The sequence below is a fragment of the Falco peregrinus genome, chromosome 3 (assembly GCF_023634155.1).
Source record: "Falco peregrinus isolate bFalPer1 chromosome 3, bFalPer1.pri, whole genome shotgun sequence".
NCBI lineage: Eukaryota > Metazoa > Chordata > Aves > Falconiformes > Falconidae > Falco > Falco peregrinus.
Genome location: NC_073723.1, coordinates 36069936 through 36088339, shown reverse-complemented (window position 1 = coordinate 36088339; position 18404 = coordinate 36069936). Strand labels below are relative to the sequence as shown.

General features: G+C 39.5%; 1 protein-coding gene across 5 annotated transcripts in view; it reads left to right on the top strand.

The window, feature by feature from the left end:
* Window positions 1-758: 758 nt before the first annotated feature.
* The window catches only part of RALYL (RALY RNA binding protein like), a 401768-nt gene continuing 384122 nt past the window's right edge, over window positions 759-18404 (top strand). For 2 of the 5 annotated variants that reach the window (XM_027791216.2, XM_027791215.2), the window contains exons 1-2: window positions 1235-1331; window positions 2250-2336. The gene's annotated coding sequence lies outside the window, so the exon portion shown is untranslated. The other 3 variants (XM_055800306.1, XM_027791217.2, XM_027791218.2) reach the window with 3 other exon arrangements.

The window sequence follows — 18404 nt, the reverse complement described above, 5'->3', positions numbered from 1 at the left end:
CGTCGCCTGCGGTGCCGTGCGAGGGTGCCCACGCGTGCCCCCCCGCCGCCGAGCCCCCCGCCCAGTGCCCCGCTGCTCGGGCTGGGGCACGCCCGCCCAGCGAGGGACCCCTCCGAACGCGCTCGCTTCCTTCCCACCTGGGGCAGTAACTTTGTTGCGGGAAGCCGCCGGAGGCCCGGATGGAGGGACAGCCAGCGGGGCAGAGGCCACGAAACAAAAACAACCCGTAGGTGGGACCGCCGGTACCTGCCCTGCGCCCCGCGGCGGCATGTGCGAGCCGTGAGCCGCAGGCCAGGAGGCGCCGAGGCGCCGCTCAGGCACGGCCGGGGGGCACCGCAACCGCAGCCCCAGTGCGGGGCGCGGAGACACCCCGAGCGCGAGTGGCAGCGAGGGAACCCCCGTGCGCGCCCCCCCCCCCCCCCCCGCAGCTGCAACGGTCGGAGCGCTGCCGAATTGTTATAAATTGAGACCACAATCACCGCACAAACCCTGAGCTGGGGCGGCAGCAGGGGTACCCCTCGGTGCCTGCCCGCCAGCGGTGCGGGAGGGGCGCCCCACGCAGGGAACCGGGCCGGGCTGACAGCCCCGCGCAGGCGGCGAGCTGGGCGGTGGGGCTCCCCCCCTACGTGTGGGTGCACAGCTTCCCCCCCCCTCCCCCGCCGAGGAGTAACGCCAGCGCACACACCGCGGAGCCTGGCGCCGGACCGGGGCCGCCGCCGGGGCACGGCACACACACCCCCCGAGCAAACCCCGTCCCCGCTCCGCGCTCCGCCCGGCGCTGGGGGCGAGCGGCGCCGCACCGGCGGGGCCGGCGGGGCAGAGGGCGGCGGCGCCGCCGCGGCCGGAGGGCAACAGGCTGGCGGGCGGCGCCGGGCGGCAACTTCGCGCAGCGCCGGCAAGTTGCGCTGCCGCGCAAGACGCGCCCGCCTCCGCACCTCGCCCGCGCAGCCGGCTGCGTGCCCGCGCCTCGGTGTGAGTATGTGTGTGCCCGCCTGAGTGCGTGCGTGCGAGCGCGTGTGCGAGCGGCACCTGCCGAGGCCGGGCGGCCGCCGCGGCGCGGTGCGGGTGCGGAGCGCAGGGCGGCGGCGGCGGGAGCCGGGCGGCTGCGGCGGGCTCGGGGCGCGCTGGGTCCGGGCTGGGTCCGCGCCCGCGCCCGGCGCCGCCGCTGCGCCCTCCCGGCTGCGAGTCCGCCCGGCTCCGGATCACGTGGCGGTTGCCGGAGGCAGAGACTAGAGAGGAGAGAAAAAAAAAAGCGCCTCATTCCTTCTTCCACCGCCATACTGTATTTTATAGTAACTCTCATTTTTATTCCTCCCTTTTACTCCCGCTCGGTGAGTACCTTTCCGCTGACATTCTTGTCCTCCTTTTTTTGTCCTGGTTTTTTCCTTCCTTTTGGTTTTTTTTTGTTGTTGTTTTTTTTTTTCTTCTTTTTTTTTTTTCTTCCTCTTTGATTATTGTTTAAATGGATTTGATCTCTTGCTGATGACAAGTTTTTTTTCCTAGCATGCGATGGTTACTAAACTGTGAGCAAAAGGTGCTGCTGGGGCCGGGAGTCACTGGGAATGAAAAATGATAATATTAATAATACGGACTTGCCAGTCCAGCAACAACTGATATACATTTAGTAGCTATATATCTATATATGCAACTGGTTTTGTTGTGGCACGGAAAAGCAATGTGAAATATGATGCTTATTTTTCAAAGATAAGAGAAAAGGCATGTTTCTAACTCTTTTTGCAGAGGATTTTCTCTGGTGGTGCTTTATTTTTTATTTTTGGGTGTTTTTTAAGGGGTTTTTTTCATAAAGAGATGGGAATTATAAATTCATTTTACAGCAGTGTTTACACAGAGTTTGTAATCTTGCAATTCTGGTGGAAGCCACAGAGCAAGATGTTACTTTTATTATTTTTGTTACTGTTTCTTTTTTTTTTTTTTTTTTTTTTGACACTCAGTGCAATCATCAGGGTTTGGTTTTTTTCTTTTTCTTCTTTTTCAGTTTTTGATGCCTGTTTATAATGTGAAACTTTTCTTGCAGCGTGTTATGGTTATCATTTTTAAATACTTTTTTTCCTCCTTAAAGATAACAAAGCAAAACAGAAAGCTAAAGAGATGATCCTTACTTTTGCAAATTTTGCACCTTGACTTTTTTATGCTTTTGCCAGCAGTATTTTATGATGGTTATTATTATCATGATGATGATGATAGATATATACATATATACAAATAAATACATTTTCAAATGATGGCAGTGGAAGGTTTTCCTGGAGAATGAAGTGCGGTTTGGTTTCCTTGTCAACGGAAGACGAAGTGAACAACTGAACATCTCCCCAGTGCAGGTACTTCATCTCCTTGTAGGCGTTTCCACGCTGTGTAAATTACATTGTGAGAGATTTTTTTTTTTTTTGGTAAGAAATCTCTTTCCACCCCTAACTAAAGGTTTCTGTGTAATACACATGAGGACTGAACTAAATATCTCTGCCTTGTGATTGCTTGGATGTGTGCAAAATGTTGCACTAATTGAGCCTAGGTCGGTTTAAGCTGAAGAGAGGTTTTTTATGTGCTGTGCTGTATAGGGGAAAGGCAGCTGGGGAAAAAAAAAAATTAATCAGAACCCCCGCGCTTCCCCCTGCCTTCCCATTTAAAAAGAAAAAAAAGAAAAAAAAACCCAAACCGAAACTGGATGAAACCTTGAGATCCTCCTTATGAGTACAAATACTTGTAAGACTTTAGACAAAAGCAGGACTCCTGGCCCTGTATTGTGGTGACTGGTGTGTTTGTGTGTGTCTGTTTAAAAATTATCCATTAGAAAATATCTATGAGAGAAACAGCAAAGGAGGCTCCCTCGGAGAGCTGGCTCACTGCCATGCCAGGCATATTTCGTAGCCCTAAGGGCAGCAAAACCCTTATATCCAACTTCTGCTCCTCATATTAAAAAGGCGTAAACAAGGCAGCAGGTTGCCTCTTATGAATTTAATTCATTGGGATGGAGATTAATCAGAAGCAGATATTTGCCTGGAGGTGTTTCGTTTTGTGTTGATGGTTATTAATGCCACTGGCTGACAGGGAATGGGAAACACTTACTTTCCGTGACGGTCACTGAGAGTTCAGGATTGGAGAGGAAACTGTTACTTCTCAGGGAGAGCACTTAAATGCTTAACAGAGGCTGCCCCTGGTATGGAGACAGGATATTGGTTCTCTAAAATACAATTTGGAAAGATTTTTTCAGATGACAGTTTTTGGGTGGGTTTTTTTCGTGTTGCGCACCGCCCTCCCCCACCCCCCCCAACCCCCCCCCCCCGATAAGACATACAGTGCAATGTTATGCTCAAGTTGAAGTGCTTAATGCTGGGATCTGCAGTGTTCTCTGTTGCTTACTTTGTTGTGATGGGATTGCTTAATGTATTTTATATAAACAGCTTTTAGGGATCTATGACTAAGGGTATGCTGTGTATTCAGATGTGAAAACTAAAGTTACAGGGGATATATTTATTTTCTTACTGGCATATAAGCAAATACAATTCATAAGTCTACAAATGCATTTAGAAGTTTGAGGCTTCTAACACTTATATTTACATTCTTGTAACTTATCATCTTCCTTTAAAGTAGAAATGTGTTTAAGTCTTCAGCTTTCTCTTGTGCAATTAGTCATGTTGAAAAATACCTAAATTCATTTGTCTTTGTAGAAACATATCTATTATATATTTACAGTGGCCTTTTCCAGCTTAAATGTAATAAAAATATTTAGCACATATGTCAAAGCAGAAGCCGTGCATAAATGATGGAATACATTTGGAAGTATATCAGGGTCAATAATCCATGTGTCTAAAAAAATGGTCTAGATATTTGCATGATAGATTATGATGACTTCTCTGAAATAGTTAAGATCTGTTGGGTCAATATTCCACGTTTTAAGAAGGCTCAGCCTGCTTATTTTTTCATGATTTGGTTTGAAAGCAAGCCATTAAAATACCAGAGTGAATGAAACTTTATCCTCCACCACCGTTTTTCTTTCCATCCCTCCTTATTTTTAATTTAAAGTTTTTCTTTACATTATGTGGAACTGCCAGTAAGCAAAATATTTTTGATATTGCTAAAGTACTGAAAGAAAGTTACTAGGCTAGCAGTTTCCAGAATGGTATTCCTTTCGTCCTTTCTTTAATATTGCAGGTGTGTTGTATGAGTAATTTTGTACAGATAGTTGCTGACTAAAGATCTAATTCCTGCTCATTTAGTTCTGTCTTGGAGTCTGAGAAAGAAAGTTTTAGGAATGCACTATTTTCAGCACCCAGATTTCATCTACAAAGCGCCTGTTGTCTGAGTAGCATGGTAATTAATATACACACATTTCATTTGCAGCAGTCTGAAGTTATATGATTTCATATGTATCAAACAGCATAGGGACTTTAAAATAGGAATAAAGGAGCTAATTTTGAAAGAGGATACCTCTGCCTCCTGCAGAATGTGGGCACAGTAGGATTTGGGTTGGTGGAATCCAGCTTAGTGTTTCCATAGTTATGCTATGACTAACACTGTTGAAAGCATGTTTGGAAAGCCATAGTTAGTGTAAAAGACAATTGTCCTTTTGTACCTTTGCGATAAATACAAATTTTGCCTAAGAATTGCAGCATTGTTTCTACAAGTGATGATATAATTCTATTTCTTGTATTTAGTATGAGATGCTATACTTATTAGCAAATAAAAACAAACAGGTGAACAGAAGTTACTAACTGAGTAGTGCCTAGAATGCTGTTGCATAAAGACACTGTAGTGGCCTGAACAGAAGCGTATCTGCTCACATGTTTCTACACAGGAGATAGGACTGTGGAGGCCTGTGGAATGATCAGCTCCATTTTGCTTTGGTGCTAGGCTGGTCGTCTTGTTTTGTTCAGATTCGGAAAGCTCCAGTTTACATTTAGCTGGGATGTCACTCCCACTGCACCTCTTCAAAGGCTGGGGCACAGCCTCACTCTTTGGCTGTTGGAAACCTCATCCCTGTCCTATATTTATTCTCAGAGAGTTTACGTTCCTTTATTTTTGTGCCAGTGCAGTTCCTAATCAGTAAGATTCCTTCACCATGTCTCTGCTCCTCTTCAGAGTATATTTCTAGACAGCAATCACAGCCCCCTTTCACTTACGTTTGCTGGGGAGAGGTTCCGTATGGTGCAGCCAGTGCTGGGAAGGGATGTTGGGACTGGCTGTGACCAAAGTCATACTGCAGCAGAAGCAGGGCAGCTGCATTCGAATCTTCTTCCACCCACTGTTCTGCTTTCAGCTGCGAACATGGCGGTCCTGCTTCTGGCTCTTACATCAGCCTGAATGTTTCCACCTGGAGCTGCACTGGTGGACATGCCTTCTTCTGGTGAAACAGGCTTTGTGCCCTGCAGACCTTCCCTTCACTCCCCCTAAGTGATCTGAATTTCTCTGACTAGAACGTAACAGCAAAGGACTCCCAGGAATTTCTCCTGCTACAACTGATTTTTAAACTCCCAAGAATCTTCTACTTATTGTTTTAGTATTTGTATTCATACCGGCCGGGGGAACCTGAATGAGCTTGAGCCAATGCTGTATCAGGGGCTGTCTTCTATCAGGAATAAACATGAAAGTTGGCTGAAATGCTTTATAAAATATCTTTTCTGTATTAGTTTCTTCCCAGGTTGCTTATATCTTAGCTTTCTAGTCTTCTAAAGCATTATTCTAAAAGCAGTTTATTTCTCTTTTACAGTGTAATTTTTCCTACTGTCTTCATTCCCTGCATTGTGGGTTTAAAGAGATAAAAACATTAAAAAGCTTAATAGTGTTTAAAGTGTAGGATTGTAAAGACTGATAGGTCTGCTCTTCGATTAACGTTTTTAATTTCCCTTGGTCTTCTTAGAGGATGCGGTGCTCTGTCAAATTCTGGAGCTGAATCCTTTATGTTTTAACTACTTACAGAATTTCTGATCAGAAGGCTAAAGGTGACTATTTCCTGATGAAAAATTATGTAATTTGTGACACCATCTACATAGTTATCCAGTTTGCAGCATCCTTAAACTTGGATGCAGACTGACAGAAGAAAACAAAATGCTACTTTTAAATGAAGTGAAGATTACAGTGTAACGTTTTCACCTTTGTTAAGGTACCAATATTAATTTATGATCTTTGAACAGTTACCAGAGTAACATGGCTTGAAGATTATTGTTTTGCACATCACACATTAGAATAATTTGTACCATTTTTTTTTTTATCTTTGCTCTTTCCTATTTCAAAATGACGCTGTAATCTCTATAATGTGCTTAATCCTTCAAAAGCATTTATACCATGATTTTGGAAGTATTTTATGAGAAAGTTTATTTTTGGCACAAGTAAATGTGATTTTCTATCTCAATGCATCATCTGCCACCAATTAAAACAAACAATCAAGTAGACCTTCAAATTACTAAGTAAATCTGAGGTTACTTACTATGAATACAATTAATTTGTTTTTATCATTGTGATATTCTGGGATAAAAAGATAGGTAGACGAATAGATGGAGTCATATAGATAGATATTTTTACAGATGTTTTTAGTGTGATAGAGAATTAACAGAAATCATACATTAATTAACTTTCTTTTTGGGTTTAACCAACAGAATTGTTTAAGAATGAACAGTTTAACTTTCTCTGTGTAGTAAATTTATATACACCAATATTATCTACTGCCACTTGACAAAAGCTACAGATGAATTGCCTCTGTGGTACTCCTCCATGTGCCTCCCCAGCATCCAGCCCAGGCTCCCTGGGTGTCAGCTAGCCTGCCAGGATGTCAGGGCTCAACCATTCTGCAACTGCATTTCAGTTTCAGGAAGAATTTCTTGCTCTGGTGTAGCTCCTTCATGGTTATGTAGTAAACAATAATTTCTACTTTGACTTGGCTGGTAGAGGTTTGAAGAAGCAGAGGTGGATTTCATATGAGTGATGACCAACAGTGGGTGTGAACATGGTGGAGTATGAATGATGCTCATCAGGCTCTTTATTTTTCCTTTGCACATGCATGAGTCTGTCTCCTAAAATACTCAAATCTCTGGTTAAATTTGGTTTACATCAGTGGCCCTTCCCAGGTGGCCTTCTGATAGCAGCGATTATTGCCTTTACTGACATGCAGTCTCTGAGCAACCAAGTCAGTGTGGAGCTCTGAAAACAGCTGAGACTTTGCACAGGCAATTCTGTGGTCCTCTGAGAACTGCTTACAATCCCTTGGACAGCCGTAGCTTATAAAACGCAGTACAGACCATTATTATTACTTAAAGAACAAAAAAACCCACAAAACCAAAAACATAAAGGATCTAATGATAATTATTGGACCTTGGTAGTTATTACATGACTTGGTGAAAGTCAGGTCCCAGTCTTCCAACTGTGCCCCATACCAACAGCCGCCTTTATTTCAGCCTGCTCAGTCATATTGGTTGCTTTTGTCAAGATTCTCCCTTGAGTCAGGCATGTGCTTTGTGTTGTGCAGCGTCAACAAAAAGGGGCTATCTTGCACAAATCAAATATTAATGGGATTCTTCACCTGACTGAAGCAAGGCTAGATTTTTTCTTTGGAAAAAATATTGCACCAGCACAGTTCATTCAGTAAAAAGTTGGCCCCATTTTTGCTGAGATTTTTGCGTAGAAGCTAAACAGCATCTATGTCAAATAGGTACAAGACACATCTTATTAAATAGTGGTAACTTTATGATTCAGGACAAGCACTGTGCATGTATACCTTGCACGCAGTATCTTTAGGCTGACCTAAGAACTGGAGTTTGAGCAGCAAAGAATTATATTTGCACCATATTGACAATGCTGGTCCTTCTTTCTGTTTGGTTGTGTTGTAATGGAGTTCAGAAATACTAAAATGTTTGCACTATCCGAGGCATCCTCTTTATTAGAACAAGATGAATGAATAAAATGCATGAATGTAACAAAGACAGTTTTGTGCATTTTTGCACACCAAGCTTGCAGTCAAGGGCTGCTAACAGCTCTTCTTCTTGTTAGAGGGAGTTATAGTAACTCACTGGCTTTTACACTGTGCTTTTAGTAATTGTAGCGTCATGCTTCTGAGCTTGATCCATAATGCAGAGTTACTTTTTATAAAAGAAAGGGAATTCTACCTAGTTACAAGATATTGCCATAAGATTCTTTACCCAATAAACATTTTAAAACGTGCTGTGCAAACAGTCATGCAGTGTCTGAAACAGACACCCTGAAGGCATAATTAAAACAACATTTCCTGTTTGGGTACCTGTAAAAGGATTAATTATACTGTGTTCTAAGTAACAAAAATATCAGTGCTACTATCACATTTCTTGTCTTGTATTTGCTACTGATTTCAAAGGGTAAACCCCAACACTTGAGATTTTGCACAGTAGGTCAGTTTTCTAATGTAGTCTCTACTGTATAAATTCACATCCACTCTTTATTTCAAATTGCAGAAGGGGGAGGATAAAATTATGTTTTCTTCCTGCATATACAACTTTCAGTTAAATGGGAGTTCTGTAAATGGGACAACTGCAAGATTGGCTCTGAAGGGGTTAGCGTGCTTCTGTTAGATGGCTGTGCACTTGTAAGTTGTAGACAATTAATGTAAATTATGCACAATGACAAAATAAACTACCTTTGAATGTTGACATTATGTTGCTTTTACTTTAGGGGGATAGTTCATCATGAGATTCATGCTGTTTGTATTGTTTATTATTTTATGAGAAAAGTATACTGTGTTACCATTCATCAGCATGTACCCTGCTCTGTTGAGTGATGTTGAAACAGAAAGGTGCAGAATTGAACCCTGGTCCTATTAAAATCAGTAATACATATGCTGGACAAAATTTTATGTCAAAACATTTTTTTCCTGTAGATTTTTGATAAAGTGATTCACACAAAAGGCTCAATTCATCTCACTTAACCTTGCTGTTTAAAAAATAGGTTTTCAGAGCTAAGCTAGTCATCATTTTAGCCATCTAAAAGTTAGTTATTGAAGTCTAACGCAGTCGCTCAAGGCTTCGTAGTCAATGGAGATATATAGACACTTCCAGAGAATTACAGATTACATCGCAAGAGAGGCATCTATGGATAGCTGAGATGAACAACCTTCCTAAAACGCTTCTCTCTTCACTGATGAGACACAACCTAGATGGGGCGTTCAAACTAGATTCCTAACTTTTTAATGGAGGGAGTTAGAGGAGATGAGTCTCATGGCCACTACCCACCCGCCCCACCCCCCAATCTGTTGAAATAGTATTTTCTTAAGTAAATATTTGGTTGAAAACATTATTTGACCTAGAATCTTCATGGCTATAAGTTTTTTACTTTAATTTTTTTTCAACTTCTGCAGTAATTTTTTGACAGAAATGCAAGTTTCCTTCTAAACACTTTGAATCAGTTCTGGACTATAAGAAAATTCCCAAAGATTTCTGTTGGGGCAAGATTTCACACCTTTTTCCATTGTTTCACCTAGTTTTCTGACTGTTCATAATGTGGTCCCTACAACCTGATCCTTCAATGAGTTCTCCACACAGAGTCAAATTCTAAAATGCAGGGACTTGAGCTGTTTGGTACAGTCATGGACCTCATTTGAGAAACCTCTGAAAATAATCAAAAGTTAAGGATTATGTGAGTGGCAACAGAATCAGCTACTTGCACTTTGCATATGTAAATTAATGTAGATATATAGTCACAGTGTTAAAAAATCATTAGTAGCTGAAGAAACAGCAGAACACCTGAAGTTGAAAGTTCTAGGTGCCTCTGAAAAAGGCTTTTTGAAACACAAAAAGGCAAAATAATAGTTTGTGAACTGAGGTCGTCCAGGCAACATTGGTTAAGTATTTAACTATTGATGGCATGCCGCTAATATCCTTGCATACATGCTTGTTATAAAAGATACCAGTAAAACCTGTATTTTTGACTATCCAGATAGATTTTATCTTTCCTTGTCTCAGGTAATTTTCTAGAGAAGATTGGAATTTTAGAAGACTGAATGTTAACTTCGGTATAAATCAGCTCTTAGACGAAGTTTATTTCAGTGGCTTGTCTTAGATCTGTCCCATGTTGTTGTGAGTAGCAGGATGCAAAAGCACTGGACAATTTGTGCCAGTGCCTGGTATGCTATGATATCCTCTTTTCCACAAATTATGAATTCTGTTGTGTCTTTCAGTATGTTTGGTATTTCTGTAAGATTTTGTACAGGTACCAAAATATTTGAACATAGTGTACATGTTTCCACCATAGGTTTTGTCTTATTCTCAGAGCAGCATTATCTGAGTGCCTGTGCAAATGTTTTTAAGCTGCTCACATAGGCCATGATTTTCCACTGAGAGCATAGTATGAAACTGAACAAAAGCTGAATCCAAATTAGAAATGAACCATTTGGTATAATGGGAATAAGCACAAAACTCAGCGTAGTAAGAGTTAATTGCCCAAATACCATAGTGTTACCACCATGGAAAAGTAAGATGCAACTAACTGTGGGGTCTAACAGCCACATTATAATCATTTGTACAGATTTGGAAAACTTACAGACTTGTCAGAATTGAGAAGAGTCATAAAAAGTTGGAGTTCTCAGCACTTTGAAATATCTGTTTCAAAGCAGCACAGTAATATGCTCTGGAGACTATAAACTGTTAGCTGCAGCTACTGCGTCATGTTACACACTTCACCATCTCTTGGTCTTCATCCTTGTTCCTGGCAGTGTATCTGTATTTCTGCCTCAGGTTTTTGTACTGTCCCTCACAAATACCTTGTCAGAGCAATATTCACGTAAAACAGATTTACAAGGATAAAAGACTTCATGAAGTTTTTGCTTCTTTCCCCTGTTTCATTTATGCACCATAACATTCCCTTCTTCACTCGTGTCTTGGCTCAGAGTTAGGAGCACAGTGTTGTCAAAGAGATATAGAGGCCTCATAAACATAGGTCGTCAGGACATACCTGAGCACAACTGAATTTCCTCAGGAGAGTAGGGCATATAAGCCAAACTGTGTTGTCGCTGCGTCTAACTTTGCCAGCTGCTGTGGGTGAGCAGGTGGTCCAGGGAACCTGAACGGGGAATACGTGTTCAGGGACATGCGAGAGAAGACATTAGAAGAAAAATAATTACAGTTTAGTTTAAGGAAATAAGCTATTTCAAGAATGCTACATTTTATTTATTTATTTATTTAATGTACAAATTAACATCCTATATAGTGTGACATTTAATTTCAGGAATTTTAAAATGGGTTCAGAAATTCTTGATTCTTGATCACAAATATTAATGAATGTTCTAAATATTGATCATGATCAGACTAAGACTGGCTTCTTTTCACTTTCAGATCTTTTAAGATCAAAATCAGCACTGCCATAGAGACGCATGTCATGCTGGTCTGCAGTGACAAAGAAAGAAAAGTGTATTTTAAAATGTTGGGGGTGTTCTTTTGAATTTCTGGATCCTTTTTATCTTTTATTTGTAATTTGTTTTATTTCAGACTTGCTGGACCTTCCCTCCTGCTCTGGACCTCTCCCCTGGCGTCGGCACAGCTCAGAAGGATGAAAGAAAAGGAAACAATAGGAAAGGGATGGAAGAGGGGAGAGGAGTAGAAAGAGAAGGAGGAGGGACAGCATAGAAATGGAGAAAAGCAAATCCCCAGCGGTTCAGTTAAGGCTCTGGACGATGAGGGTGTTTGCAGTCCCTGCTCCTCCTCACCTCCCCCTCAGGCTCAGGCCCCTCTCCCTCTCCACCACCTTAGCTTTCATCAGCACTACAGATATTTCACTACTCTTTTCCATTTTTTATTAAAGAACAAAACCAGAACAGTTAAAGTCTTGCAAACAACAAAATACAGCCCTCTTCTCATAAATAATAACATGGCACTGTTCATGTAACTGGTTCTTGAAGTAGGGTTATTTTCCTCCTAGTAAAGTATATTTATTGCTTTAACTATGAAAGTATGGAATGGTTTCATACTTCATGAGTGAGATGAAAAAAAAGGTTAGTTCGCTCATTCTTTTTATACTCAAGGTGAGCCCTTTAAATCAGCATGCACACGACTCTCTGTTTCAGTTTTATTCATCTAAAACCAAAGCAGATTTTATACTGGTCTTTATTTACTTATTTTTCATCTTCCCTTCTTCCAAAGCTTTACTTCCAGGGGTCCTTTACTCCTCATAATCTTAGTAAGAGTATAAATTAAAAACTATTCCTAATTCTTTAGTTAGTTTGAAATTTGCAGTGTATTATTCAGCTTGTAGGCCAAATACTCCTACCAGAGTGAAAAATGCAGCCTGTTTTTTGTTGTGCAGTCTGACCGTCAGACAAGAAATAGGGACCCTGCCAGCCCAGCATTTGGCTTGGTCTTGGTGTCTGGCCTTCTTTTCCCAGCTGGAATAGTGGCCACTGTGGAGGTGGAGGAGTGCTTGGATTAGAGGGACTCTTTGGCCAAACCTCCTTTCGATCCTTATTACGTACTTGCTTCTCCACAGCCTTTCCCAGCAGGAACCCCTTCCACCTGGCAAGGTTGTTTTGGGAGTGTTAATAGGAAGGGTAGATCCAGTAACTGGTCTTTCTAAGAAGGTATTTCCTAAATCTAGAGCTTAAATTGGTCCTGTGGCTCCCCTATACCAATATATAATTTTCTGCTGATACAGAAAAGCCAAAGGAGGGTAGCCACTAATCCAATGCAAAACAAGGCCCCGTTGCAAATTTGTAGACTTAATTCTTTAAATGGCAAATACTAAGATTTCCCAATTGCTTATTACATACTATAATCAATTATGGTAATTAAGTGAGAAAAGGTGTTAGATTTCAACAGATTCCAGATGGAACAGGTATTCATTACAGATGCTGGTGGAACAGGTCCAGAGCAGAACAATCAGGTCCAAAAGACTGAAATAAAATTTATATCCTAAAAAGACTTTTTACAAAAATACTGTAGAAAAAATTGTTAGGTATTATACATATCTAAATACAGTAGGTCAAATGCAAACATGTTATTAAATAAAAATACAGTACATAAAACTGCAAGAAAACAATGACTTCTTTCAGGGATTTTATGTTTAAGGATATGTTAAATTTTATTAACGTTTAGGAGAACTCAATTTTACATTTTCTTAAAAGATGCACTGTAAACTGATGCAACTGACTGCCTCATTACTTGACTAGAAACTTCAAATTTCAGCTGGTTTTTAGGTCCACCCGATGTATTGTTCTTACACTTTATTTAGATTTTGATTATATGTGCCCAGCTTAATTGAGTCACGTGCTTGAATAGTAGGTTTCTGATCTCAGCAGGGTACTCGGAGCCCCCTGAACTTTGTACTTTGAGTCTCTGGGCAGTCCCTATAAAAAGCGGGCATCTTGAAGGAGCCCTATGGACAACTCAGTGGGGTACCCAGGTTCCATGGAGAACCATGCTGAGAGCTGTGGCTGTCCCACAGGATGAACAGGAGCTCCTGCGTGCACTAGGGCACGCTTGGCAGAGAGCATGTCCATCCCCTTACTGGAACCAGGGAACTGCGTTTGGCATATCCCTTCCCTGGAGTCTGTTGAAGGGCCAGTTTTCATGGAAGAGTTCCCTGGGCCTTATGGTCTGAGGTGGAGCTTATTTTTTTCTAAGGCAGGTAGCACTGGTGCAGGCAATTTGCATATCTCTTCGAGATTCAGACTATGTTTTCCAGCCTTATATGTTATTTAAGGTCAGCTAAGGGAAGCCTATCTTAACTTTGGGTGACTTTAGCTGACAATACAACAAAAGTTATGCACTTTGAAACTCACTCTCAGCTGCTGTTGAAATGCAATGCAGTGCATCTCATGCTTCAGAATTTGGAGTCATTTGGCAAGGGCAGACATGTGACTTTCTTGCTCTTGTAAGTAGATATTTTGAAGCCACTGGTGTTGGAGAGGTCAGTAAGACTGTCCACACAACTAAGATGAAGAAGGAGCTGTTGAAATGGATCTGAAGTAAATATTTTTCAAATCAGGGTGGAGTGATGATCACTTCCTTGGACTGACTCAGATCCATTGCCTTTTCTCAGTCCTACCATTCTATTGCCTTTGCCACAAATATTTTAACTTTGTAGTTTGCTTTGCAACTTTTATCTTCTCTTTCAGAGTGTGACAAAATAATTTCATATAGCAATTCCTATTTCACTTCAAAATGTAACTACAATATAATCCATAATCATCAATTTGTTTTATAACCAGCTGTTCGCTATTATGTTTTACAGCCTTGCAGTGGATCAGTAAAATGTCTTTATAGAAGTGGAGTAATAGAGTTGGCACCTTTGAAGCTAGGAGCTTCCTAATGAAAACTTTGAAAGCTTTGGTCCTTTTCTGAAAGGGTAGTGCTCTTTACAAATGTTTATTATCTGCCTCTTTCAAATTAAATACATTGTGACCTCTGGAATGTGATATAAAATATGTCTCATGCTATTGGGTGCTACATGTAACACGTAAGTTTTGAAATAAATTACGTTAGTCTTCTGGTATTAGACTTCATCTGTGAAATTCAAAGCAAGATTTCCAAATTATGATACTTGCCTTTTAACTTCTGCTCACACAGAGCAACAAGAGTACGTACTTTCGAAAGTCAAGAGAATTTTTACCATCTCTGGTAAATAGAGACCTGACCTCAGCATCTTTATGGAAGGTTTACTGTGTGTATAGTGTAGATTACTGTATATGATGGCAATCTCTATTTGGCCTAGAAAACAGAATTGTGGAAACAAGGCTGAATGAAGGCTGCCATGATCATTAGTAAGATAATTCATATATGAAAGATATTTTAAGTAAATATGTCAAGGGCAAGGCATACCAGGTACACTTTGAACATAAAATGCATACCTTTCTATGTGTAACTTGTGGGAAGACAGAGCCCACAGGGAAACTGGCAGCCAGGTACTGCTCACTTGCAGTTTTGCAGCACTTTAGACGTGAGTCCATTTGGATTGCGCCACAACAGTTTTATCTGAAGGCATAATTTCTTGGTTTGATTTTTATATTAAAGGATAAGAAATTGTGCATGATATTTTGTTATAAAAGTCTGTCTTTCCCAGTCTCATGTATTTTGAATAGTACAGAGCATACCATGATATGTAGAAGGTGTACCTACATAACTATATCTGGGGATACTCCCTTGTAATTAAGGCTATTAACAATGTTGCTGTTGATTTCATTGGGAGCAAGATCAGGCTTCTGTTTTCAGTACAGTAGGCTCTGTTTCTGATATAAATGTGGAACAGGGTATTAACTCAAAAGAACAAATGGTTTGGTACCTGTTGAATCAGAGGTTCTGAGGATGGCATAATAAAAATCTGATTTAATATAAAAAATACAATGTTGTTTTTCCTAGTCAATGAGTTGGTGTATACTTTTTTTGGTATATTAAAAGAGAAAAAGAGCTGATATATCGGGTCAAACTCAAGATCCAGCTAGTGCATTATTCTGTTTCTGCTGGTAGTAAATAATAGGAAAAAAATTGTATTCTGAAAAATGGCTACTTTCTACTAGTAGGATACATAGAATATCAGAATAATAATGAAAGAATAAACTATACTGCCTATAGTTTATCAATATTAATAAATTGATATAGAAATTGATACCTTGTACAATTAAATACATATCAGGACAGGTCACACTATCTTAGCAAATGAAGTAAATATAATGCCTGTTAATGATCATATCAATTAACAGCAACTTCATATTCTGTAGAAAAACAAAGTCTTAATATATACTGTAGATAAATATTTATTTGCAGTCTGTCTGCAAGATGATGAACTAGGAATACTTTATTAGATCAGTATGGCAGCTCAGATCAAACTCCTAAAGTAATTTCAGATGATAGGAGTTTTTAATTTCCTAAATTCTGGCATTTCCTAACTTTGTATTCCTTGACTTTGCTGACCTACTTAACTTTTTTCAATATAGTGGTTTTTGAATGTGTATGTGTACAATCTATATTTACTATATTGAGGGAGATTACATGTCTAGACACATATATTTGAAGTTTCATTATGAAATATGTGTCAAAGCATAAAAATACAGTTATTTATGAAAATCGTTTCGGAGCATTGCCTTGTAGCTTCTTATTGAAGCTATAAATTTGGAAGTTTCCTGTATTTTCTATTTGCACCATTGTATGAGGAAGTAAACCAGTAAGATTGTAAAGTAGAAGCATGCTTTAATGGACAGAGCAGACCACTCAAGCTTGGTCATATCTGTATCCCAGCAGAAACTCTGGGAGGAAGTCCTCTGTTTTTTGTGAGCTTCAGCTTCCCATATATGTTTACCTATTTACATTTAGAACAGTAACATATCTTTAAGGACTTACTTTATTAGTCAAATGCATCTAAGAATTTTAAAGCCTTTACGCTTTACAAATGCTTATCATTTGAGTAATGATAACATAAGAAAACTTCATTGATTTGTGTTGCCAAAGTGCCTAAGAACCCAGCCATGAAACAAGACTAGCAGCTTATGGAAAAAATGAAGGGTGAGCTCCAACCTCAAAACCACATGATTTATATGCAGCTTGCAACGCACCATGAGTGCTCAGGATTCTGCACTGGAGTATGTATTCAATAACAGCAATTATTTTTTCTGAAAATAACGGACATAGTGTAAATATTTAAATTCTTTTCATTGTGAAAACATCTAAAGTATTTGCATGCATTGCCTCTATGAACTATGAACTCATTCAGTCACAATGTCTCACCAGCAGTATGTTGAAAACAATCAGTGAAAATATCTTTATCAATTGAAAAATATTCTTTCTTACTGTTAGCAATTTTTCTCTCGTTATATATTTTGCATATAAGCTTGCTGTTATACTTGACATATAGTATCATTGTTCTTGTATCCTTTTTATAAGTCCCCAGATAGTTCTTTCCCTTGGAGACTTTTTTTGTTACTATCTTTCTCAACACCTTTTCACAAAGCTCAACCTAAAAAAAAAAAAAAAAAAAAAAAAAAAAAAAGGATGGAGGCAAAACTGGGTCTTTATTAATAGAATAATAACAGCATATTTCAGAGCAGGTGGAACAGAGAGAGAGAGATCAAAGCAAGCCAAGTTAACAAATAGGGAAATTATCACAGTGAAATCTCCAGAAAAATCTTACAGCCATTTTGTAGGCAAAATTTTAAAAAGACATACACTTAATTTTTATTTTTAAATGAGCTGACTTTCATGGAAATAGTTATGTTCCAACAGTTAAAGAACATCTATGACAAGCTGCTGAAGTTCTCTCATAGTGTGTGTGTATATACATATATGACATCCTATATCTTACATGATCTTATCTTGTGTGATATATGGTGTAAGATAAGATATAAATTTCTGTTTATTTACAGCACAGACTGTCAATTTGTTTTTTTCAGGAACAGTGTATTAGACAAAAACTGAATCATTATAAAGGAGGATAGTTGTTTTCAGAAGGAAGACTAAAAGAAATAATTTTCTTTCAGTGAAACCAAATGTTAGTTGATATGAATTCATGGAAAGATACTGCATGAGCGAATAGTCTGGCTTAAATACATAGTTTCATTTGCATTTTTGGTCTCTATCTAGCTGATGCAAAGCATATAAGGTCTGTGGTGGAGCAGGGAGTGATGTGGCCTTTGGCTTTGTTTAGGATTCCCTTTGGTTGTGCAGGTAAGGACTTCTCTCCTGCCAGCCACCAAAGATGTACATCTTTTAAGGTTTCATATTGTAAGTTTATGCTTCATATGATCACATAATTCAGTATGGTCAAATCCTACAACTCACCAGTCTGTCTAGAAATAATATCTAGATATTTTGTGGGCAAAAATTACTGTGCAGTTGAATCGCAAGTGTTGTGTCTTGGGGGCAAATTCCCTTCATAATACCTTATTCTGCAATACTATATTGAAAATTGCTGCAGTACCAGATAAGATAAAACGTGAATTCTTGTAAATCAGTATTGATGATTTCTGTAGTCAGATTCTCAATCCAACTACTAAAGTCAGACTTAACTAACTAGTCTTTTTTTGAGATTCTAGATTCAACTGGCTGCTATACAAGGACATAAACAATTGCCACTCTTTGGCTTCCAAAATTTTATGTCGGGCATAGCCAAAATATTACAACATTTAGGGTGCAGTTTAGAATGAAATCTTGTTTCAAAATAAATTAAGCCAGCATTCTGTAATTATTTTTCCATAAAGACTTGGAGGAATGCTGCCTTCATCTGACTTTTGATTAATGTAAAACACTTGTCCTTTGCCAAATCCCAACACAAGGAATTTTCCCCATCTTACTATAAAAACTGTTTATAAGTTAGAGTATTTTGGATTGTGGTGATATTGTGTATATAGTACATAAAAAAGGGTTATAATCCAAACCTGCAAAAACATGTTAAAAAAATGCTTAAGTATTTGGAGTTACATAGTTCTTTCTAGTTTTAGACAATATTCTTAATCA